At 39.9% G+C, this 26,823-nt stretch overlaps 1 long non-coding RNA gene across 1 annotated transcript; it reads right to left on the bottom strand.

Moving 5' to 3' along the window:
- Nucleotides 1–11,139: 11,139 nt before the first annotated feature.
- On the bottom strand, nucleotides 11,140–26,077 carry LOC125175671 (uncharacterized). The gene is made up of 3 exons (XR_007155921.1): nucleotides 25,827–26,077; nucleotides 24,800–24,861; nucleotides 11,140–11,397 (listed from the first exon to the last, which is right to left on the bottom strand). It is a non-coding gene; the product is annotated as an uncharacterized LOC125175671 (long non-coding RNA).
- Nucleotides 26,078–26,823: the final 746 nt, after the last annotated feature.

Genomic DNA, 26,823 nt, shown 5'->3' with positions numbered 1-26,823 from the left:
TTTTACAACATTGCAGACATCAGTAACCAACAAGCTGGAAACATTTTTTCCCCACCAACAGGTAGTTTAAATCCTCTGGGACTGAGTCACTGCTTTCAAAGGTAAGTTTGTTAATTAACAAACCTAAGATTTATCATCCAGGATCAAGATTAAGGAATCCTTCAGGTTATAGGCTCCTCTTCTGGAAAATTCATCTCATGAGAAATGAGAAGAAAAATCATGCCAGTGGCGTGGGTCCAGGTGAGATCTTCAAGGTCTGCAGTCGTGGCACCTTCACCTTTTTCTTGCTGTTACAAACATCTAGGTGAATCTAGATGTTATCTACCCTCCCCCCCCCCAATCTGAATAGACTAGGGTGGGGGACGCAGAGTTAGCAAGGGACATGGAAGAATAGGGAAAGAAGAAAAAAAGAGCAGGGCTGAGTTTTTACCAGCTCTGGAAATCATGGCTCTTCCCTCAATAGTATTTTTTTTTCAGCTTTATTGAGGTCTGATTGACAAATACATTTGTAACATATGTAAAGTGTAGAACGTGATGATTTGATACCTACATTGTGAAAGCATTTCCCCCATTGAGTTAATGAACAAATCCATCATCTCACATATTTACCTTTTTTGTTTTCTCTTTTATAAGGACACTTAATTTCTACTCTCAATAACTATGGTCACCATGTTATACGTTAGATACTCAGACCTTATTTATTTTATAACTGAAAGTTTATACCCTTTTACCAGCCTCTCCCTATTTCTCCCAGTCCCCAGCCCCCTGGCAACCACGATGCTTCTCTCTGATTCTGTGAATCCAACTTTTTTTTTTTTTTTTTTTTTTTTTTAAGATTCCACATGTAAGTGATACCATGCAATATTTGCCTTTCCCTGTCTGGCTTATTTGATTTAGCAAAATGCCAGATGTATCTGTCTTGTCACAAAAGGAAGGATTTCCTTCTTTTAAAAGGCTGACTAATATTCCATTATACACACACACACACACACACACACACACACATATATGTATATATATAATACATATATATATATATATATATAAAAAAATACATTTTCTTTATCCATTCATCCATCAATCCATCAATGGACACTTAGTTTGTTCCATTCCCTGGCTTTGTGAATAATTCTGCAATAAACATGGGAGTTCAGATATCTCTCTGAGATAGTAATTTCATTTCCTTGGGATATATTCCCAGAAGTGAGATTGCTGTATCATAGGGTAATTCTGTTTTTAATTGCTTGAGGAACTCCTGCTTTCTGAGTGATTTTACCAGTTTACATTCCGATGAACAGTGCACAAGAATTCCCTTTTCTCCACATCCTTGCCAACATTTGTTATCACTTGTCTTTTTGATAATAGACATCCTAACAGTTGTGAGGTGGTATCTCATTGTGGTTTTGATTTGCGTTTCCCTGATGATTAGTGATATTGAACACCTTTTCATGTACCTATTAGCCATTTTGTATCTCTTTTTTGGAAAAATGTCTATTCAGTTAATATCCTTACATATTTGATATTAACACCTTGTTAGATGAGTGATTTGTACATAGTTTCTCCCATTTTAGTATGCTGCCTTTTCATTTTGTTAATGGCTTCCTTTGCTGTGCAACAATCTTTAGTTCAGTGTAGTCCCACTTGTTTATTTTTGCTTTTGTTGCCTTTGCTTTTGGTGTCAAATCCAAAAAAAAATCATTGCAATACCAGTGTCCAAAAGCTTACCCCCTGTGTTTTCTTCTAGGGGTTTTAAGGTTTCAGGTCTTAGGTTCAAGATTTTAGTCCATGTTGAGTTGGTTTTTGTGTATGGTGTAAAATGCCATTCTCTTTCATTCTTTTGCACTCTTTTGCATGTGGATATCCAATTTTCCAACACCACTTATTGAAGAGATTATTCTTTACCCCATTCCTGGCTCCTTTTTCAAAAATTAATTGACCACATATGCATAGGTTTATTTCTGGGTTCTCTGTTCTGTTCCATTAATCTGTGTGACTGGTTTTAGGCCAATAACATACTATTTTGATTATAATAGCTTTGTCATATAGTTTGAGATTAGGAGATGTGGTGCCTCCAGCTTTGTTCTTCTTTCTCAAAATTGCTTTGGCTATTTGGGTTCTTTTGTGATTCCATATGAATTTTAGGATTGTTTTTTTTTTATTCTGTGAAAAATGTCATTGGAATTTTTATAGGAACTGCATTGAATTTGTAGTTTGCTTTGAGTAATATGCACTTTTTAACAGTATTAATTCTTCCAATCCATGAATATGTTATATCTTTCCCTTTATTTGTGTCTTTTGCAATTACTTTCATCAACATGTTATAATTTTTAGTATACAGATCATTCATCTCCCTGGTAAAATTTATTCCTAAGTATTTTATTATTTTTGATGTTATTAAAAATGGGATGGGATTGTGTTCTCAATTTCTTTTTCCAGTAGTTTGTTGTTAGCGTATGAAAACACCATTGATTTTTCTATACTGATTTGAGGTCTGCAACTTTACTGAATTTGTTTATTAGTTCTAGTAGTTTTTGTGGAGTTTTTAGTGTTTTCTACATATAATGCCATGTCATCTGCAAAAACAGAAAATTTCGCTTCTTCCTTTCCAGTTTGTATGCCCTTTATTTATTTACTTTTTTCTTGTCTAATTGCTCTGGCTAGGAATTCCAGTACTGGATTGAATAGGAATGGTGAGAATGGGCATCCTTGTCTTGGTCCTGATTTAATGGAAAACCATTGAGTATGATGCTAGCTGTGAGATTGTCAAATATGGCCTGTATTATGTTGAAGTACATACCTTCTATACCCAATTCATTGAGAGTTTGTACGATGAAATGATGCCGAATTTTGTCAAATGCTTTCTCTGCATCTATTGAGATGATCGTAAGATTTTTGTCCTTTATTCCGTTAATGTGGTGTATTACATTTATTGATTTGCATTATACTGAACCTCACTGCATTTGAGAAATAAATTCCACCTGATCATAGTATATAATCTATTTATTTGTTTATTTATTTATTTATTTTGAGAGAGAGAGCATGAGCAGGGGAGGGGCAGAGAGAGAGGGAGGGAGAGGACCCCAAATAGGTTCCACGCTGCCAGCCTAGAGCCCAGTGTGGGGCTTGAACTCACAAACTGTGAAATCATGACCTGAGTCAGATGCTTAACCGACTGAGCCATCCAGGACCCCCAGTATATGATCCTTTTAATGTACCGTTGAATTTGGTTTGCTAATATTTTGTTGAGGATTTTGGCCCCTATATTCATCAAGGATATTGGCCTGTAATTTTATTTTCTTGTAGTGTCCTTGTCAGGCTTTCGTATCAGGGTAATGGGAGTCTCATAAAATGAGTGTGGAAGTGATCCCTCTATTTCTATTTTTGGGGAGAGTTTGAGAAAAATTGGTATTCATTCTTTAAATGTTTGGTAGGATTTATCAGTAAAGCTATCTGGTTCTGGACTTTGGTTTGTTGGAAGTCTTTGATTACTGATTCAATCTCCTTACTAGTAACTGGTCTGTTAAAAATTTCTGTTTCTTCATGATTCAGTCTGGTAGATTATACGTTTCCAGGAATTTACTCAACTTTTTCTAGATTATCTAATTGGTTGTATAGTACTTTGTTATGATCCTTAGAATTTGTGGTATCAATTCTAATGTGTTGTCTTAATTTTGATTGTGAGTCTTCTTTTTTTTTCATAGTTAGTCTAGCTAAAGCTTTGTCAGTTTTGCTGATTTTTCCGAAAAAGTCTCACTTTTATTGATCTTACTATTGTCTTTCTCGTCTCTATTTTATCTATTTCTACTTTAATCTTTGTTATTTTCTTCGTTCTACTAACTTTGGACTTAGTTTGTTCTTCTTTTTCTAGTTTTTTTTGAGACGTAAGGCTAAGCTATGTATTTGGGTTACTTGTCTCTGAATGTAGGCATTTATCACTATAATGTTCCCTCTTAGAACTGCTTTTGCCACATCCCATAACTTTTGGTATGTGGCATCTCCATTTTTATTAGTCTCAAGATATTTTTTGCTTTCTCTTTCATTTGTCTTTGACTCATTAGTTGTTTGGACGCATGTGGTTTAATCCATATTTGTGAATTTTCCATTTTTCTCCCCGTAATTGATTTCTAGTTTCATACTATTGTGATTGGAAAAGATGCTTGATATGATTTCAATCTTCTTAAGTTTATTAAGACTTATTTGTGACCCAACATGTAATATATTCTGGGAATGTTTTATGTGCACTCAAGAAAAATATGTATTCTGCTGCTGTTGGATGGAATGTTCTGTATATATTTGTTATGTCCATTTGGTCTAAAATAGAGTTTAATTCTAATGTTTCCTTATTGATTTTCTGTCTAGTTGATCTACCTATTGTTGAAAGTGGGGTGTCGAAGTTTCCTACTATTATTGTATTGCTGTCTATTTCTCCCTTCAGGTCCTTTAATATTTGCTTTATAAATGTAGGTATATTGATATTGGGAGTGTATAAATTTACACTTCTTATATGCTTTCTTCTCATTCTGGTATTTCTATAATGCATATATCGGTCAGTTTGATGATGTCACATAAGTCTCCTAAGCTATTTTCACTCCCAGCCTTGTAGGAATGGTCTCATGTAGGAGATGTTCTCACTGTTCAACCCTGCCCTAGATCTTGGATATCTCTTGAACCTTTGTGATTGCCTATGCTGCTGTCTTTATTCTTAGTGGTACCTCATTGGTGACGGTGTGCCAAGATCTATGAGTGTCTCAAAGGGAAAAATTGAAGTCAGCACTTAGATGCAGACTGATTAGAAGCTGGATCCTTAGCCAGCAGCTGAGGAAGTTTGAGGTCAAACTCCTACCAGGAAAAAATGGGAGATGGGCATTTTTGTCTACTCCTTCTACCCTGAGGCTGAGGTGGCGGGGGAGGGGATAGCCATGGCAAGTGCTCACATACCTGTTAAGAACTGTTTCTTTGTTATAGCCCTAAAAGACTCATGAATTCAAGACTTGTTGACTTTCTGGGGCACCTGGGTGGCTCAGTCAGTTAAGTGTCCGACTTTTGACTCAAGTCATGATCCCGCGGTTTGTGAGTTCAAGCCCTGCATCGGGCTCTGTGGTGACAGCTCAGAGCCTGGAACCTACTTCAGATCCTGTGTCTCCCTCTCTCTGCCTCTCCCATGCTCATGTTCTGTCTCTCTCTGTCTCGCAATAATAAATAAATGTTAAAAAAAATTTTTTTTAAAAAGACTTGCTGACTTTCTGAGCTAGATAATTTGGGGGTTTATCCTTTGGGGACAAGCCTTAAAAGCTGGGACCCTAGAAATGAGAGCTTCACTTCTCAGGAAGGAGCTGAGAGTTGGCCACTGTGTGGGGGGTGATGCTTATGGCAAGAGTGTGTCTCAGTCTTTCCTACCCATTTTGATATGGGCATTTTCTCAGTTGCCTAATATGTAGGAGTCATTCAACTAATTTCTGGATATCTCTGTGTGTAGCTGTGCACCCAGTGTGTCTGTGAGAGGGGGAATATTCAAGAGCCCCCTCTTTGCCATCTTGGTCCAGAGTGTCGATGGAGTTCCCTGCCTCCATGTCATTTTTCACCAGTATATGTCATTTAATTCTCACTAGGTAGTTTTAAAACTCCTAGGAGGAGTAAGTAACTAGTATTAATGTTCCCTTTACAAGTTAAGAATCTGGTGTCATCCCCCTCAACTGAAATCACTGCTATGGCTCCAAATTGTGTCAGAATAAAGTTTAAACTCTCTACAATGCCCTCCACAGACTTGTTTCTTGCCTTGCTCATTAGGACCAAATCTTAGCCTTTTCACACCATCGTGTCCTGACATATTGACTTGCTTAATTTTTTTCATATATCTGCCACCTCCTTCCCCCAGCTCACACACACTCTCTCTCTTTCTTTTTTATTCCTTCTCAGGTATTTTAGTTGTCTGCTGCTGTGTAACAAACCATCCCAACCTTTACTGTCTCAAAATAACAACGCTTTATTATCTCTCACAATTCGGTGTGTCTGCTGGCCTTGCCAGAGTATTCTCGTGTGGCTGTAGTCATCAGATGGGCCAGCTGGAGCTGGGGGCCTACAGTGGACTCTGTCACATGTCTGGGCCTTGGTAAAGAAGGCGACAGAGTTGGGATATCTCTCTCCATGTGGTCTCTAATCATTCAATCATCTAGCCCAGCTTCTTCACATATGTTCTAAGAAGGTAGGAATGGAGACTACAGATCTCTTAACATGTACACTCTGGCATTATTGCATGTCATTTTCCCCACATTCTCTTGGTCAGAGAAAAGCCACAAGGGCAGCCCACATTCAAGGGAGAGCTAGTTCCTCTTGCTTGATAGGAATGGCAGCAGCATCACATTACAAAAGGGTATGGACACAGAGGGTCATGGTTCATTGAGGCCACTATTTATTTAATAGCATGCCCAACAGGAACAATCTCCCCCTTGCTTGGCTAATTCATATTTGTCACAAGGGTCTCAGTTTTGTAGGTGCTTCCTCTTGGGGCTCCTGTGACCTTACCTGGGCATCATCCCTATTCTAGCCCTTATCACAGTCTCTGAAATCACCAGCTTCCCTGTGTGTCTTCACTATCTCTAGGGCACAGCACAGGGCCTGGCACCCAGGGAAGAGTCCACTATTAGCTAAATGGATGAGGCTCAAAGGGTTAAGAATCATATCCATGATTACATAGAAAATAAACTCTACAGTATTTCCTGGGTGTCTTCCTTCAGCAAAGGAAGACATTTTATGAACTTTTTAATAATAATGGTTAATGCAATGGTATAACCTTACCTTGGCTTTTAAGAACAAAGAAGTAATTTCAGGAGAGGTCCTTCTCATTGTCAGGTTTGTCCTGGGGATAAAAGCTGGAGTAGAGTTTGCGACTCCAAGTGTGGCCCAGGGATCGGAAGCATCAGCATCACCTAGAGGCTGACTAGTAATACAAAGTTCAGGCCCTGCCTCAGATCTAGTGAATCAGGATCTGCATACTCACAAACCCCCCAGGCAATCCCCACATCCTTTAAACGTTTAGAAGCATCAGGTTGGAGTATACTCCTGAGTGCTCTTTCACACCTACTATAGCCATTACCCTTAAGAGGCAGTCTCAGAAGCAGCCCTACTCTCCTTAAGGTGAGATGATATTTTTCAAGGAATTCTCACCAAATTTCCCCAGGTGACTTGAGTTTGGGCCTCTCAGATTTTGTTCAGTATACATAAAAGCAAAGCACTCTACCTTCTGCTGAAATTTCTCAGTGGAGACCTGATGGGGTATTTGTTACTGAAACATTGTCATAACGTTTGAGCTATTTTAGGCTTACACTGTACTTTTAAGTATTTAAATAGTAACAAAAGAATAAGGTGTGTGCGGTGTAGGCGAAACTTGTATTTCTCAGAATTTGTGTTGTTACGTTTCCAACCTTTCAGTTGAGTATGGGAGTGTTTTTCATTTTAGCTTTCTTTTTATTGTTTTTCTTTTTCATTTAAAGAAAAAGAATGAGGCTAAAGAGTGTTATTCATTATAACTGGAGAAGAAAAACACAAAACCGCAGGTATGTGAAAGTATGGAAAGAGATAAAAAAAAAAGCTTATCTAAATTTAAACAGGATTTTATTAGGTATTCAAAAGTAATCATTTTTCCGTGTAACACACACAATTCAAACCAACAGCTTCAGGTGATAATCCATTAAGTGGGGTATATATATTATTTATTATATTTTACTTTATTATAATAATTATTATTGTTGTTTACATAGAAAGAACAGTTTCACTGTGAAGTCAAAGGCTTATTACAATTTCTACTCTAAATGGATTGATTTTTAGGGGTGCGTGTATGTGTTCGCATACATGTTTGGTTTGTAGGATGAACTTTCTTTGGACCCAATCTTTGTGAATAATCTCTTAAGGAACTCCATCAACCTTACTAAGACTTGGGTTTTCCAAGGTAGAAAGGGTCCTATCTCTTACTGGGAATTCCCGGGGCTGGGGACAGTCCCCTACCCACTTAAAGGCTTTGCTAATTCAACAAGGAATATTGAAAGTGTCATCAAAGCCTGCACAAACACCCTATTTGCATAACTTTCTCAGTGGCATCCTGCCAATTTGCCCGAGTTGCCCATATGGTAAGCTGCCCAGTTACTCAGTTTACAAGGGATTAAATGACTGGTTCAGAGTGCTAGTATCTGGTTAGAGAAGGGCAACGTCAGAATAAAAAATGCCAGGCTGAAGCTGCGTGTCTCCCCCTTTTCTGTGACTGGTCAAGCAGCCCTTGAAATGCAAGCAATCTAGAGTAGTCACTCTCAAAATTGAGCCAGTGTCAGAATCCCCCGGAAAGCTTAATTATAGCACATATTGTTGAGTCCCACTCCCCGAGTTTCTGACTCTGTGGGTCTGGGGTGGTCTTCAGAACTTGCATTTCTACCAACCAGATGATGCTGATGCTGTTGGTCAGGACTCCACACTTTGAGAACAGCTTGTCTAGAACTTGGTTCATTGGCAACACCCAGAGAATTAAGAAAGAATATTTCAAGATTGTTACTAGGACACTCAAGAGGTCTGATTTATTTCTTTTTTTTCCTGATAGGCAAGATGACCATAAAAGTTATACAAGTTCAGAGGACAGAGACTTGCCCATTGTCTGGTTGGAAACCCCATTTCCAATCTTGATATCTTTATTATGTATGACCGCTGAATCATAAAGCATCCAGCTTGAGGCCCCAGTTCCATAAACATGGATTGCAAGCAGGGCTATATATTTTGTAGAGGACCAGCATGTGAGGACAGAGACAGAGGTCTAATCTGGAGCTCAAACAAATTGCTTTCAACTGTCTCCCATGGGTGTTTTCTTTTCCTCGCCTCACGTTGTCCCTCTTCAGTTGATTCACTGAGCATTTAAGGGGTTAAAGCAGTTCTGAAAGTTCTGAGTGTGAACTACACAGTGTCTTAATAATACCTCTAATACCTGTGCATTTATATGAGCAGAACAAGTGAAAACCTGCCTTGCAGAAATTAGATTAAACAGTTGAAGGAGACAGTCATTTTAATAAGGAGCTTCTATATAAAAACCCTTGATACTTCATTATCTATTTATTCCTCTCAGTCACTCAATTTTATTTTATCCTTCATAATTAAAAAGGAGACAAAGCCAAGTCTTTAAAAAATGATCCAATGCCACAGTGTGTTGTGTAAACAATATTGGGTGGATGCAGTCCGGTTTACCTACGGTACGCTAGTCTTTCCTCATTCCTTCGTCATGCTTTCCTCCCATGGGGTCTTTTACAGCTTTACTGGGGGTAGAAATAGCTCGTGATACAGATGCGCTTGCTAGAATCATGCTCACACATAGAGAATTAGGCCAACGCAACGTATCACCGATGAGGCCCGCAGTCTTCACATCTTTTTCCTTTTAAATCTAGATAGCATTTATCACCTCCTCTCCTCCCTCAATAGAACATCTTTATTGGTATCAGAAAGTATTAGTTACTCGTCCATCCCCTCTTCCTCTAGAAGTTCCTCAAACCACATTTTTCCCTTGGGGGTTCCCTTGTGAATTTCATTCAGCGTGAAGGCTCTTGGAAAGCTGTGACACATGTTGCACAAGAGTGTCAGTGTTACAACAGCACTTATCTCCTCTTGCTACCCCTCAGGGAAGATGGCATTTGTGTCAATACATACACATTTTCCTTACATACGTGAACTCATTTTATAAAGCCTACAGTTTCCGGTGACGAATAATCAAGCTGACCAACACCGAACACTGACCTTTTGGGCACGTGTTTTTCCTTAATGAGTAATCTGAAGCTAAAGGCAACTAAATAACTTCATTGGTACAATTTTTGTTGGTCAGAAATTATGAAATGTGCCCGAAGAAATTTAAGGCACAAAGGTCCCTAGGATTTCAATGTGGAGCTTGCCAAAAGTTAAACATGCAGTTAGCGAAAGATGGCTCATACTTTTAGACTGGTGTTAATGTTCCGGCCCGTGCCTCCTTTTTCTCGGTATGGTATCATGATCCCTAAATGTTGTAGAGTTAAGTTTCGCGTGTACTTTCTTGGGCATGAAACAGTCATGGTGCCTACTGTATATAAAAGAGGGAAATTCTATCATTTTATCCTTCAGTAGATTTGATATGTGAAGGGAGAAGAAACTGGAAATCATTTAGCTGATGAATGAACCTATGGGTCTTAGCTTTTCATCGAGGCCTCCTTATTTGTGATTAGCCCATGCCTCCACCCACTTTCCTTTAACCTCTTTCTCTGGGGCTCTAGGAAATGAATGAATAGACATGAAAAAACATTAAAGGTAGGATGACAGGGGCTGCCTTTGGAGGAGGACAGGGAGACAGAATTCTCTTGGGTATATTCTTAGGAGTGGACCTGCTGGGTCGTATGGTAAGTTCATGTGTAACCTTTCAACAAATTGCCAAACTGTTTTCAGAAGTGGCTGTACCATTTTATATTTCTGCCTGCAATATATGAGGTTTTAAAATGTCTCCACATGCTCACTAACACCTGGTATTGCCTTTCCTTTCAATTATGGCTGCTTTGACGAGTGGTGGGAGTGCAAAACTCACTGTGATTTTCGTCAGCCTCTTCCCAATGACCCAGGACGTCTTGCGCGTTTTCACGTACATATTTGGCCATTCGTATATTTTCTTACTTAAAACGTCTATTCAGATATTTTGCCCATTTTTTAGTCAGCGTTTTGTCTTCTTATTGAGTTGTAAGAGTTCTTTATATATTCTGAATCGAAGTCCTTTATCAGAGATACGATTCGCAAATATTTTCTTGGGCCCATGGCTTGTCTGTTAACCTTCCTAACGGTGTCTCTCGTAGCATACAAGTGCGCACCAATTTTTAACGCCTGCTCTTTGAAAGGACGTGGAGCACTGGCTATGCCTATTACTTTCTTATTTCTCCACCTAAACTGAATCAGGAACTTCTCTATGGCCTCAAATGGGTGCATCAAATTATGACTTCTTTTTCCTTATCCAGCATCTACTCTGGACCAGGCTCTGTATATTTACTCTTTCTAATCCTTACAGCTGCCCTGCAAGGAAGGGGCTATTATTCCCCCTTTTTTTTTTTTTTTTTGGATAAGGAAATGGAGGCTCAAGAGGTGTAGCAACTTGCCTGAAACTAAAGGAGGAAGCACCAGAAGCTTTATTGGTGTTCGGTTCTCTGCCCCTCTAGACCTTGTGCTTCCGGATGATGCTAAGACGGGCTTTCTCGGGCGTGGCAAAGACTTGGGTCCTCCACGGTTGGAAGCGGGAGGTGAAACCATAAGAACTTCTGACTGTGCTTGCCCTTCACCTCGGAGAGTTTTCTGGAACGGCTCCCATTTCTTTTCTGGCTCTCCATCTGCTAGCTGTGGAGTAGCCCCTGTTAGTCACCACAGCTAAAGAAAAAAATACCGTTTTATTTCGAACGGTTAATATTCATCAAATGTTAATGAAAATACATAACAAATAATTACAACAAACACGGTGCCTGATTAAGATGAAAGGGATGACAATCCCGTGAATTTTTAATCTGAAAAATAAAGAATGTTACATTAATAAGACTTAATTATACCATTAAATATTTAAAATTACCTCCTTTAATAGATTTTATTTTTATTTAATATATCTCTTTTCTAAATGTCTATAACACTTTCATGAGATTGGTATATAAAATCCTATCAGCTGTTAAGGCAAAAGAGAATTTTAACTTAATATATTCATCCTATTGATCTCACAACTTCCACTTTATTTATTGCTCAGAAAAGCTAATAACCCTTTTACACTTTATTATAATTGATATTTTCTCCACATAGAGCGATAAATAATTAATACCATTACAGGGACCTCATGTGCGATACACTTATTTGGGAAAAAAAAAGTACAACAAACCATCTGAGTAGTGTATTATACATTCCATTTTAATACTCTACACTTACAATTAATGCTACATTTTACAGGAAAACATAATTAACTTTGGGAATCTGTCTTGAAATGACCACATTTAGGCAGCTGAAGCTAAGGCAGGGGCTCTATTCTAAGCCAGCTCTCTGGTTTTTCCACATTTCAGCTGCTTCTAAAGGATCAGTAAAATTACACACCTATCACCAAGTCTTTTCACACCTTGGGAAAGGTGTTTATAAAAGGGAAAGGATAGTCTTTTGGCCTTGTGCTCTCTGTACAAAAATTGAACTTGATTTTTAATTTTTGCTCAGTTTTTATAATTGTGTTTTAATGAAAAAGCAACACCTCTCCCAAAATTGCTAATAAGATAATTAAATTCATTTGACCTTTCTCTCCCACCATCCCAAGAAGCCTTTTTTTTTTTTTTTTTTTTTTTTTTTTTTTTTGGGAGGAAGAAAAACATAGCCATAGCTTCTATATTGCCGTGAGTGACTTCATTGTTTGCATCTTCCAGGGAGCCAGCTGGATTCAAAGTTCCAGGGGTGAGATCTGGGTATCTGGGCTGAGATGCTATCTCTGCCTCTCTAGCTTTGTAGTTTAGGGCAAGTTCCTTTTCCTCTCTGAACTACTAGACTGTAATGTATGTTCCACGAAAGCAGACACCATATTGGTCTTGTTCGTTCTATTCTTCAGGAAGTGTCTGATATGTGGTGATGTTCAAAAACATTTGAGAATGAATGAAAAAAATGAATGATACAGCTACTGAACTGTAGAACTCTCATGCAGAAGGACTACTGGGAACATATGTAACGAAGTCCATCAGATTAAATCATCCAATTAGTCTGTTTTGGTCCTGAACCTACAGCCCAGACAAAGTCAATCATGCTCAGTGGACGAGTCAATAAAAAAGGAAGGCTGGACTGTCTGGCCCCATCATGGGCTATTACTGATTTTCCTTGCACCCTGATTTTCGGTTTTGTCCCCTACTACTAGGCCTGTCCTTGCCCCGTAAGGCTGACATGTGAGCACTCAAGTTCCTCCTTTTTCGTCCCATGGATCTTGCTCTGGTTTCTGGGTGCCCCTTCCTCAGCATCTGTGTGTTTTTGCTTCTAATGACCTGTACCCGTGAGTGACTCACTTTGAAGGCTTGACTGCAGATTGCTGAAGCCACTTGCCCACACAAACAGCCTGCTGGCTATGCCTGGGAGTTTTGTCCTACACTGGCCTCCTGCTTCCTTCTTCCCCTCTTTCCCACCAGTAATAGCTTTTGTCAATGACTGACTGATAAATACAGTACCACAAAGCCTGACTCACATGTCAGTGTAGTGTAGTGGTTGGTAATCTACACTCTCTAACTCCCTGTGGGATCCGCCTAAGGCTGGGACATTGCTTTAAATTATTCACTTAGTCTCCAATTCTTCCATGCTTTCTCCACTTCCTTGGGGACATTTCCCTAATAAATTCCTTGCACACAGATCCTCATTCAGGGTCTCCTTCTGGGGAGTTTGACCTAAGATACCCAAAGACAAATTTAGCTTCTCGTATTTTCCCAACAACACGTCTCGAACTCTGCCTCACCTTTATAATTCATTAGCTAATGTCAACTTCATTTAATTATCTAATCCCCCAAAGCCCCCAGGACTCTGCTTTAGCCGTTGGCCCAAGTGACTTGCCTCTCCCCCGTGATGTGTATGATCCAGCCCCCCTCAAGGGAAATGGAACTTCTCTTTTTATATAGTCCTACATTGTAAATACTACATAGTAACTCTTTGGCTCATGGCAGCTTACTCTTAAGGAGGTATTTATGCAAGGCAGGTCTTAGAATTATTCTCCAACCTGTAAATTCTGTGGGAAGCATGAACATCTCTACAATGATCAGATCATATTTTGTGAAGCCAATCAGATTAAGGAAGTGTGGGATAGTATTCTTATTAAATCCAGCGAGGAAGAGTCCGACCTTGGTGGAGAATAGTTTGCACATAGCTGATACTCAATAAAGAATATCTCGGGGTGTCCGAGTGGCTCAGTTGGTTAAATACCCATTCTTGGTTTCAGCTCAGGTCATGATCTCACCATTCGTGAATTTGAGCCCTGCGTGTTGGGCTCTGCGCTGACAGGGCGGAGCCTGCTTGGGATTTTCTCTCTCCCTCTCTCTCTCTCTGCCCCTCCCCAACTCATGCTCTCTCCCTCTCAAAATAAATAAATGTTACAAAAACCAAAAAACCTCTTTAAAAATGTACACGGTTAATTATTTATGTGACATTTGAAAACAGGCAAAAATAAGCCACAGTGATAAAAGTCAGAATAGCAGTTACCTGTGTGTGTATTGGGGGGGGGGGGGGGGGGCGGGGAGTTGGGAAGTGGGTAAAGGCAGAGGCTTGCATAGGAGGTATCTGGGTGCTAGTAATCTCTATTTGTTAATCCAGATGGTGGTTAACCAGTATGAGTACATGGTAAAAATACCTTGAGCTTATAGTTTGTGCACGTTTCTATCTCCATGTTTTATGCCAATAAAATATTTACTTTAAAAAAGCTTTATTAAAATTTATGAAGCAGGTCAAAGCATGATGACAAGAGACTCAAAGTGTGAATGACAAAGAAAGGTCTAGATCAACGATAAAAGGTTTTATTTTCACTTGCGAGGTATTGTGTGTGGCAAAGCGATGAACTAGAGATTGGGAGATTTTGCCATCTGATCTCTCACCTTTCAGAGATGGATTTGCCTTTTCGTTATTTCGCATGGAGAGAGGGCTCATTTATCCCTCTAACAAATGTTATTGAGCAACTTTTCCACTCGAGGCTGGTTTAGAGAGGCGAGTTTAGAGTAGCCGGTTCCTTAATTATTCAGAGATGGATAAGCCAGCTGATGAACCATTCAAACCTTCCAGTATCCCCATTTCCCCTTCCCCGATAGCTTCCCCTGCCTGCAACGTTCTGTGGAATTCAATGTGGTTTATAGCAAGACAAGTGGTACTGCCCAAATAGAATGAATTCAGGGCTCCTACATGAATAATTTTGTACCTAAATCTGTGAACTCTCATGGGCAGAGGCCTTACGTGATTCTTTGACAAGTCCCTCTGCCCGGCACAATGCCCAGCAGTCGGGGTGGCACTCAGCAAAAGAGTGAAAGTGTGGGGAATGAAAGAATAAAGGCGCTTATGACATATTTGCTTTTCACTCCCGTTGCAGCTTTCTTTCTCACCCGCGAAAGCAAATGTCTCGGGATTGTTGTAACTCAACAAATAAAGACATGTTCCAGCCATCTTCCTCTTTAAAGTTTAGATGTGGGTACTAGCCACCCGATTCCCAATCTCACCAGGTTTTAAAAATTCCTGTCATATAGTTGTCCCGTTAATAACTGGGGACACTCTATGGAGCAGATGATTTTCTCCCTAAAATATAGATTTCCTATATCAAAGACAGAGAGCGCATCCATAACAGAAAACACTGGTGTTTACCATCCTTCCGTGTCAGGTTAACAGGTGTAGTGCTATATTCCTTTTCAATGACCTAGGCTCTCTCTTATGTCCCCACCTTGGGGACTGTGAAATACATATTTCTGTTCTTGAGAAGGAAGGGAGATCTAGAATCGGGTTTTAAAATGTGCTCTTTTTGTCTTTTTTTCTTAACCATGAGGAGTCTCTTCCTGGGAACATTGGGGACTTGATTCTGAGGACCTCATTTCCTTTGAATGCTTTGATGTTTTGTTTCCTCTGACTAAAGTATTTTGCTGTTATTGCTTGTGAAACTACAGAGAAGAACACACAACTGAACGGCTGCCCTTTCCAAGCCCCATGGATGTGGTGGTGGCAGGAACAATTCTTGGCTTTGCCTTGAGATATTGGAGCTCATTGGAAGAAGTGAAAAGGCTAGCTGCCTGAAGGCTCCTTTTTGTTTTCCTAGATGTATAGGCAGGATGGCAGGGTCAGATTAGTCAGTTTATGAATTATTCAGAGATGGATTAGCCAGCTGATGGATTATTCAGCCCTCTGTTCCTTTTCCATGTCTCTTACTCTGCCAAGCTCCTGTTCATTCCACTCCAACATGGTTGTTCTCAAGGAGCAGAAAGGAGCAGGGAGAGAAGATATAATGGTGACGCGTGGTTCATAGCAACGCTCAGAGGAGTGAAAACTGGTCTGATGAAGAATGTCTATCGTCCCTCTCTTGGGGCGGGTGATCTTGCTGGAACTCAGCAACCTGGGCTGTTGCAAGGCATGCATCTAACTACTTTGAAAAACAAATCAAGAAACCAAAGCCAACACCTAGCTATGGCTAATAGTAAAGCTGGTCTTAAGTGAAGTATGCAGGACTTTGGGACCTGAGTGCCTATCCCAGACCCACTCTTTAGCTGGACTAAATCTAGGCTTTACAAGGTCCATCTCAGCCTGCACATTCATTTTATTTAAATTAAAATCTGTCGAGTGCATGCTGTATGCAAGATGCTTTACAGACAGTATTAGGGTTGCTTTTCACTGCAAGTTACAGTAGATCAGTCTAATAATAGCTTCAACTATAAAGCCAATTAATGGTAAACACAATAGAAAGTTTGGAGATAGGGATTTCTGGGTTGGCTCAGCATTCCAGAGGTGTTGTAGAAGATCCATGATTTTCTGATTTTTGGTGCACGGCTATCCCCAGCTTATTTTAATGTTGTTAGGTAATGTGGTGAAACGGCTGCCAACGCTCAAACTAATCCTGTTTTTTGGGGGTGAAGCAGCAGTTGGGCAATGGCCTTCCTATGCCCACTGCTCTCTTTTTAATTAAGGAGGAAAGAACTTTTATAGAGTTCAGAAACAGAATCCCTTTTACATCTCATTGGTCAGAACTTGATCACATGCCTGCACATCAACCAATGACTAGTAAAATGAAATGAATTCAAAACAAATTGTGTTTGGTTTACACCGATCAAAATGAATCCCCCAGGTCAGGGGTCATGGCCTACATGAACAAAGTACGAAATTGGTAGCAAGGAAGAACGGATAATGAAAATGGGGTAGACAACCACTTACTTATTGGCTTCAGATGCAAGTGGGCTAACTCTGCAGAAAGAAGATGCTTAAGGGTCTGAAAGAATAGGGAAAATGAAAATGGATCTGTATCTATCCTTCCTGTTTAGCCACACTGGCCCACTGAGCAAATCTGACTTCTCTACATCTCCCTCTCTAGGCTTCCCTCGGTTTTAGTTCTGTGACTTATTTTCATTGTCAGTAACCATTTAGTTCTCAGCGATGTTGTGGTCTCATTTGTAGAACAGAATAAGGCCCATAAACCTGGATTTTTCATCAATTAATGTTTTGGTAGGTATCTGCGATAAGAAATTTTTGGTAAACATTGGTCAAAATTACTTATGAATAGGGAATATTCATTGCATATCTCTTTGGGACTTTATACCACAGATAATGGGAGGAGCACTTTATAAAATGCAGAGAGATTTGAAATGTATTCATCTGAGCTAATGATGAAGATCAAAATATAACCTCTGTTTCTCCTCACTATGGTTCAGAGTTTGTGGTATATAGTTGAGAATGATCTTTAAAAACTAAATTTAAAATGACCAACTTAAATAGGTTACCTTAAGAATATTCCTAGTAGGTATTCTTATACCTTAAGAATATCAACTCTACCTAACCATCCACATACCAGGATTTCCATGTGACTCCACTGCTGTTATCTCCAATGCAGAATTTGAATTTACACCCGTCCAGGGGTTTCTGGGGGGCTCAGTCAGTTGAGCGTCCGACTCTTGATTTTGGCTCAGGTCATGATCCCAGGGTTGTGGGATGGAGCCCTATGTCAGGCTCCTCCCTGAGCATGGCTCCTGCTTAGGATTCTCTTTTTCCCTCTGTCCCTCTCCCCTTTCATGCTCTCTCTCTCTCTCTCTCTCTCATTCTCAAGTTAAAAAAAAAATACACCTGTCTTTTCCCTGTAAGTCTGCTGCTCTTCTCATGTTCCTTATCTGGTTTATTGCATCACTGTGCACCAAGTTGCTTAGTTCTGAAATATGGTTATTCTTGATGACTTTCTTCTCACCACATCCAATCAGTTGTCAAATCTTATCAGTTCTACCTCTATCACGGTTCTCATGCTTACCTTTTTTCATTTGTCTTTCAGGCTAGCAGACTGAACATCAAAACTCTGGTAATGGTGATTATCTCCAGGGGATTTTTCTGGTGTCAAGAGGACTTCTCTAAATTTCCTAGGTTTTCTAGAATTGTTTATCATCAGAAAAATGAACATAAAAATGTCATAAAATCTGTTCTTCAGAGTTGTTAATTTGGTTATTCGCAATGCCCTTCATCTATGTAATTTACACACGTGAACTGTTCCTCAACGTTTGATGCATGTGTCCATCTCTGTCAGGATATAATCTTCTGGGGGGCATAACTCTGGATCTTAAACATCCCACAGAGCCTAGGCATCCCATATATGTCTGCTCAGTTAGATTTAGTTTATTTCTTTTTTTTAAGTTTGTTTATTTATTTTTGAGAGAGAGAGAGAGAGAGAGAGAGAGAGAGAGGACAAGTGGGGAAGGCAGAAGATCCTAAGCAGGTTCCATGGTGTCAGTGAGAGCTTAATGAGGGGCTCTATCTCACAAACCATGAGATGAAAACTGAGCTGAAATCAAGGGTCAGATGCTTAACTGAGTCAGCCACCCAGACGCCCCGAAATTCAGTTTGTTTCTGATGAAAGTAGGAACCACGCAAAATTTTATCATTAGGCCCTTTATGAAGTTAAAAAAAATAACTAAAATAAATCCTTAAAGTTTCAATCCTCAGAAATCCCCCAAATGGCTCAAAATTTCAAAATACAGAAAATAAGAAAATATGAGAAAGAAGAAAGAGAAAGGACTCCCCCACCTTCCAGCTTCCTTTGGAAGTTCCCGTTAAGCCTGCCATAAGTCAAGACTTTAGTTCATTCCGTGTAACTTTCTCCAACTTTTAACTTAAATCCTTTTTGTACATGGTCTCACTAACTTTTCCTCCTTCTATTGGACTTTGAGTTGAATCATATCATTAAGAGTCTGGGCAGGAAGTTTCAGAACAGCTGGACATTGGGATATTACTGCTTTCAGAGACATTTAGTAATAGTAATTCTAGATCGTTACTATATACTGCACAACTATTTCGTTTAACATTTTGACAAAGTCTTTGAGAAAGGCTGAGGGAAGGCAGTTCTCAGGGGAGGAGGAAAAGAAATTTCATTCTAGCTGGCTCGATGAGATGGTATCTTGATTTCCTTCCAGGGTCCCCAAATATTGGCAAGTAATGATTTTGGTGTAAATTATACACTTTGATGTGTACTGAGGTTATGGAGCATTTCATATGAAGTAATAATATTAAGTAATTTGATTGAACTAATGACTGTTTAATCTAACATCTAGCGAAATAAACAACAGTAAATATGACACATTCACACTTTACGGACTTAAATTCTGGGACAATCTAAGAAGCCATTTTTGCTGATCTCTGTGGATAAAAGATTGAGTAACTTTTTTTGCAACCATAAGATTTTCGATCTTCAGTTTACAAATTGTGTGGCCACTTAGAGATAGATTACTCAAGTCCTTATTCTTATTAACCTGTAATGACTAGATCTGGTTGTTAAACTGAAAGCTTATTTCTTGTCAAATTTTCACTGAAACATAAGCATGCTTACTGCAAACTGTGTTCAAGTCCTCACATCTTGATAGATTAAATGTCTCTCCTATCCTTGGATCCTTTCTCCCTTCTTAACTCTATAAAGAGTTAATATAATTCTTATAAAATTTATATAATTCTTACATAAATAAGAATTGTTTCCATCACACAAGTAGCTTTGATTAGCAATGTTTATATATTCCGGTGGGCATGTAACAACACAGTTCTTTTTTTTCTTTTAAAAAAAAAATCTTTTTAAGTTTATTTATTTATTTTGAAAGAGAGAGCAAGCAGGGTAGGGGCAGCGAGAGAGGGGACAGAGAGAATCCCCTGCACTGTCAGAACAGAGCCTGATGCGGGGCTTGAACTCAGGAACCGTGAGATCACGACCTGAGCCAAAATCATGAGACAGATACTTCACCGACTGAGCCACCCAGGTGCCCCAACAGTTTTTTTTTTTTAAGGTGCTGGTATATTCAATCAACACAAATCACGAAAAGTAAGAAAAGAAATAACAAAAATGACAAAACAATGGTGATTACAAGTGTTCAGCATTTTTAAATACTTAAAATACCTGCGTTCAAAGAATCACGGAAAAATGGACTTCCACAAAGCTGTGCACTGATTTCCTTAGTCAGGCCAGGAGACGAGCTGAGGGCACAGGCTTCTGTGTGACTGCGACCCTCAGGGGGTCTTGGTGAGCCTATGCTTGGATAAGGCAATATAGAGTGCATACACTTCTTTTGGATTCCAACAAAGCTCCAGCTTGACAAAGCAGTGTTCCCCTCGCCATATAATGAGAACAGCCATAGTCAAATCAGTGGGTTTGGGCAAACTTTGAACAATTGCAGGAGCTTTTAATTTAATTCAACCATATGGAAGGAAAGGAGAGAAAGAGTTTTCTCCTGGATTCAAAATCTTTTCTTTTTCTCTCTCAGGTATAAACACTGGTCTACACATGCCTGTTCATTTGCTTTGCTTATCTTTTTTAAGAATAATAATTAACATTTACATAGTACTTACTAAATGTCAGGCTTTTATCCCCTTTATATATATTGACCAACTTCATCTTTGCAACAATCCGGGGAGGTAAGTGTTATTTTCCTTCCACTTTACAGAAGAGGAAACTGAGGCTAAGACCAAGAGATATTAACGCAAATCTGCGAGGTCCCACGGCTGGTAAGTAGCAGGTGGGAATCAAATCCAGGGTCTACGTCAGAATCTGCGCTCTTGGTGTTGATGTACTTCTCTCTCCCTATGTGTATAGCTTTTTGAGGATAGAGACGTCTTCATTCAGCTACGGAGTAGAAATGGCACTCATTTCATAGGCAGACAGGTCTGGGTTTGAATTCTAAAACTTCATAAATGGCTGTACACTGGCTCAAAAAAAGGAAGAAAGGAGGAAAGGTCCTGATTTGTAGTTTCTGCCAATTTCTGCTGTGTAAATACTCCTAACATGAATGATTTCTAGTTACTGTAGTTTAACAACTGCCCTGCAAAATTCCTGAAATTTTAATTATCAGCTCTTGCAAACTGACTGAGATGAGAGGCCTCCAGCATATCACGGACAAAGGATGGACAACCTGTCAGTCTTGTTCAGACTCCTGGGTCACCATAATCTAGAGTAGTGCTTGGCACCTGGAGGTTACTCATCCATATTTATTAAATGAAGGAATGAAAATGTCCCTGCTTCGTGTATTCTCAATTTACGGTATCAGGAAAATATTCCTGCTCGTAGTATTAGATAGGCTGCTGAATGGATTAAATATTAGCTTAAAAAAAAAGTGTCTGGGGCATCTGGGTGGGCTCAGTCACTTAAGCATGACTTCAGCTCAGGTCATGATCTCCCAGTTCGTGAGTTCGAGCCCCGCGTCTGGCTCTGTGCTGACAGCTCAGAGCTGGAGCCTGCTTCGGATTCTTTGTCTCCCTCTCTCTGCTCCTCCCCCACTCATGCTCTCTCTCTCTCTCTCTCTCTCTCAAGAATAAATAAACATTAAAAAAAATATCTGCAAAATGCCCAACAAGATGTCTGGCACTCAATGGGACATACATGTTCACTCCTGTCCTTCTGGATTATTCGACTTACAAAGTGTCTTCTATCTAGCAGAAACGCATTAGATAAATGAACGAATGAACAAGTGAATAATTGAATGACATTAGTAAGGAACATCGGTTTCAGGGAGGGAGGGAGGATTTTAGTCTTTATCAATGGGTAATGGATGGAAACATGTGACAGCATTTATGACTTTGTGACTTCACTGTAATTTTAAAGGCCCCTCCAGCTTCAGCACAGGCATGTGAATTCACACGCCTACATAGGCCAAGCTGTAACAATAAAAGGTTGAAATGTGCTCAATATGAAGACTGCAGGGAGTGGTGGGGATGAACGTGAACTAGATTTCCGTGAGAGCCAAATGAAAGAGTCTTCAGTTGGGTGTGGTTCCTAGGGCCCTAGCATTAAACCTTTGCTTTTGTAATGGTAAAAGACAGGGACTCTGGTGTCTACACTGGCCTGATTTGAAATCTGGTTCTGCCTCTTACCGCCTATTGGCCTTAGCCAAGTTGCTTCAGCTCTCCTTCCCATTATCCAGGGGATTGCAAGGCTCCCCCCACCCCTGTGCCAGAGGGAGGGGCTCTAGCAGGGATCAGGAACAAGCCCAGGCAGGCACGTGATGAACGGGTTAATCCTCAGGTGACTAAGGGACAAGAGGTAGGGAGAGGACCATTTTATGTGACCCTTTCACCTGCATATAAGAAAGGAGGAAAAAATGTCTCCACACAAGTTTTGAGACCCTTTAGTACAACAACTGGATCTCAAACTTGGCCACCCATTAGAATCACCCAGACAGCTTAAAAAGAGCGATTCCTGGGTCTGAGTCCTGATACTTGGGTACAATTGATCTGGGGTATGGTCTGGGCCTCAGGTGATACATGTGCAGCCAGGGTTAAGAAACACAGCCCTAAGAGATGCAATGAGGAAAAAAAAATTATGTGATTTTCGGGGACATTATGTGAATTACTTTTATGTACCGTGGCAGCATGCTAGTTTCTTTGACAAATGAATACACAACAGCTATTTCCACTGGATTTCAAATATTTAAAAAGCAACAGTCTTAAAAAACAAAAACAAAAAGCCTTAACTCTCTGGCCTCATGTAGAGTTGCATTTATTCAAAGTGCTTTTTGTTGAAAAAAAATGAATTCTGCCTCCCCGAGGCATATAGAATGACGTGATTGTCGCTCTCAAACGCGAATATTCTGTCAGTCTTGTCTCACTGCTTACACCCTGCCTTGCCCTCTATACGAACTCGCACCAAGAAAAAGCTTCAGTGCCTTACCTAATTTGCCACAAGGCTGCTTACCTATTTAGGTTGGGGTACCAGAGTTGATGAGAAATTCTTTGGGAAGCCAAGCACAAGTTTTTGCTTTCTACTATTTATAGCAATCAGCTGGCTTTTCCAGTCCCTCATTAGATCAATCATGGCCATTGTCTTACAGTTGAGTGGGAAATCATTACAGGTGGAAGAGGCACCATGCCTCTAATTCAGCAGAGGCCCCCCCCAACAGGAAAGCTGCAAGGAATTACAATCAAATAGGAGACTTGTCAGGAGAATGGGGTCGCTTCCAAGGCAGGATTTCTGAGGACTTCCTGGATTTTGAGGCGAGCATAAAATGTAGAGAGAAACCGTAACAAATCCGCACACACGCAAGAAATGACCACCCTTTCTTTCAAGCATATTCCAAGTCCCATGTTGGGCTTTCAGCTTTAGCGGAAATGCTGCTTGGTACAGAAGCACTTGGATTTGGCGGGGGTGTATCTTTTTTACAGGCCATTTATTTGGGAATGTGTTTTACAGGTGGCCCTGCTGTTGGGTCCAAACCCTGGGCTTATGTAGCGTAGGATGCTGCACATCTTTGTGGCTGAATCAAGTGTCACAGATTATGGGCTGCTCGTAGCCAATAATATGGGAAGTTCTCCTTTTTTGTCTCTCTTTGCCTTTTTCCCTGGCCTGTTGAGCAGTGACAGTCAAAAGCCAGCTGAACCCATCGTGAGGGGGCAGGCGAGGGAGAAATTGCCGGAGTGCAGATTTCTGCGTGGGCCGTATGGAGGCTCTGGGGTGACCCCGGGAGCAGGTGGGACTTATTTGGCACCCCTCCCATTAAAACCTGCCTCAGAAATCAGTTTATTTGAAGGAGTTAACGAAAGTGTTAGATATTTTCTACCACTGGCAGAGGGAAAGTAGTGCACACGTCTGAATAAATAACTGAAAATGGCTTCTCACTGTTCAGGAAGTACAATCAATTTGAAATTAGGATTATGGAAACATCTGCGAAAATTCAAGTGTCATCTCAATTTGGGCTCATTCAGATCCTGTATTTTTCAACTTCCCAAGCAGTGCATTTAAAATCTAATCCTAATTAACACACATAGTTTAATTATAGCCAACAAAATATTCTACAAAAATTGTGTGTGCTGGTTGGGGGGATGGGTGGGGAGGGAGGAGGCGAGGGGGAAACCAGACAAATGTTCCCTGATTGTAAAAATTCTTGTTTGGTTAATAATATAAATCCTCAAGATTTTAAACACACACTGAAGTTGCTTATCAGGAATCAAAGTGACATAAAAAAAGCACGGAGCCTCCTTTCCTCATAATCCTACTTTTTCCTTTCTTCCTATTTCTTATTAACCTGGAAAGAACAAAGACCTTGCTAAGTTGGCTTATACACTCTCTATTGTGGAGACCTTTGTTGCTTTGTTTATTTTCTTTCTCTGATCAGAAGATAAACCTTTATGGTTGTGTTTGAGTACAAATAAAGAAAGAAATCTACTTGCATAAAGCAAACTTTATGGTCTGTTGTTTTAGTGATGAGAAACACCTCTAAGGATTTGAAGGTTTAACTGAAAGGCACACCAACATGTTGGATGCTTTACTGCAACCTCATCCTAATCAACCAAAACACGGCAACCCACCATCTTGCGGAACGATCGGCGCTTTCCCCTCCCAAACCTGGCATAAGTGCAATGTGCAAAGGGAACATAAATGTAAAGAAAACAAAACAAAAATCAATCAGACAAGGGGAAAAAAAAAAATTCCCATCCAGAAGCTCAAACATAATTTTAACTAAAATTAACTCGGGGAGAGAGCTTCAAAACTCAAGCTGACTGAGTCTCAGTCATTTTGTAGCGTTATTTTGGTCAATAATAAATCTGAGGGAAAAAAAGCCAAACTCTCTTACTCTTTGCTTAAGTGCTTTGTTACCTTGTGACTCGAGTGAAGATACAGAGAATTGACTTCTACTCTAGATTCTGTTCCTTGTATTCCTATTGCCGAAAAAAGAAAAATATTCAAATTCTTGATATCGTTCAGCTATCGTTCAGAAAATTTTACCATGGCGTTCGCTATAATAAAATGTGACCCTCTGTTAGTATTAAAGTAGTCTAGGTCTCTGCACGTAAGGGGGTGATAGTGATTCCTTGGCGAATACCATTGTAATTTCCCTCATCTCAACCCAGTCTTGAGGATAAAATTCATCGTCTTTAGCACTTAATAGCCTGTACATTTGTTTTGTTTACAGATCAGTTTCATTCCTTTGTCCACCATGATTTTTAAGAATTTATAACAATGGGGCACTTTTTAATAGGGTAATAGTAACGAATGAATGGCAGAGAGTGTGCTATGGCATTTTGTTGAAAAGAATCCTACATTTCTCCACAGAACCCAGGGGCTCAGAAAGACCTATATAATAGGAACATGCGATATTTCTATGTGACAGGATAAAGTTTACTAGAATCAGCCTTGAAAAGTAGTCTGCAGGGCAACTGTTCATTAAATTTTATCAAATACTATGCCAAACAATTTGTAATTGTTATCCTCTCTCCTTTTCTTTCTCCATCGATCTCTTCTAGTGTTTTGCCCTCCAAACTTCATGAAGGAAGAGACTGTTCATTCCTATCTTTGACAGAGACCCTAGCCTAGAACCTGCCACATAATAAGAAAGCAATAAATATGGGGCTTCTGGGTGGTTCAGTAGGTTAAGCATCTGACTTCGGCTCAGGTCATGATCTCGCAGATCATGGGTTCAAGTCCCACGTCGGGCTCTGTGCCGACAGCTCAGAGCCTGGAGCTGCCTTGGATTCTGTGTCTCCCTCTCCCTCCGCCCCTCCCCTGTGTGTGCTCTGTCTCTCTCTCTCTCTCTCTCTCTCTCTCTCAAAAATAAATATTTAAAAGTTAAAAAAAAAAAGAAAGCAACAAATATGAATTGAATAAAAGAATGAATTCTACTTACTCACTGATTTCCATAACGAAGTGATGGATATGACTTTTGACCAGATGTAGGATAGTGACTGTGGAATCAAGCATAATGATCTCATGCTGGAAAAGGTAGCAAATAATTATAAGTTGTTTTTTACAATTACATTTGATAATGGTAATAGTTAAAGCAAACAGCAAGGTATGAAAGAGAAACTGTAATTAATTTGAAACTCAGGCATTGGGGTCAAACTGTCTGGATTTAAATCTCATGTCTCCTTCCAGGGCACTGGGTGGTTTAGTCAGTTAAGCGGTTAAGCACCTGACTCTTGGTTTTGGCTCAGGGTATGATCTCACAATTCATGGGTTTGAGCCCCGCATAGAGCTCTTTGTTGACATTGCAGAACCTGCTTGGGATTCTCTCTCTCTCTCTCTCTCTCTCTCTCTCTCTCTGCCCCTCCCCACCTTGCACAAGTGCACTCTCTCTCTCTCTCTCTCTCAAAAATAAATGAATAAACATTAAAAAATAAATCAATCTTGGGGCGCCTGGGTGGCTCGGTCGGTTGAGTGACTGACTTCGGCTCAGGTCATGATCTCATGGTTTGTGAGTTCAAGCCCCGCGTCAGGCTCTGTGCTGACGGCTCAGAGCCTGGAGCCTGCTTCTGATTCTGTGTCTCCCTCTCTCTCTGCCCATCCCCCACTCATGCTCTGTCTCTCTCTCTCTGTCTCAGAAATAAATAAACATTAAATTTTTTTTTTTTTTAAATCAATCTCATGTCTCCCTCTTATTAGCTGTGTGGTATAGCAAGCTGCTTGCTTAACCTCTGTTAGCTGTGGTTTTCTCATCTACAACATGGACTGGGGGCTTTAGTGAGAATTCAGTGAGATAATGCTTGTAAAGTCATCAGCAAAGTGCCTGGAAATTAACCTAAGATCAGAAATTGAAGTGATTATTATTAATTAGAAATATTTTCATTTTTGGCATAATAACTGAAAGGTCTGAAGAAAAAAACACCAACCGCTGAATTGTACAC

The sequence above is a fragment of the Prionailurus viverrinus genome, chromosome C2 (genome assembly GCF_022837055.1).
Source record: "Prionailurus viverrinus isolate Anna chromosome C2, UM_Priviv_1.0, whole genome shotgun sequence".
NCBI lineage: Eukaryota > Metazoa > Chordata > Mammalia > Carnivora > Felidae > Prionailurus > Prionailurus viverrinus.
The sequence above is the reverse complement of the archived record's forward strand: the minus strand, read 5'-3'. Positions and strand labels throughout refer to the sequence as shown.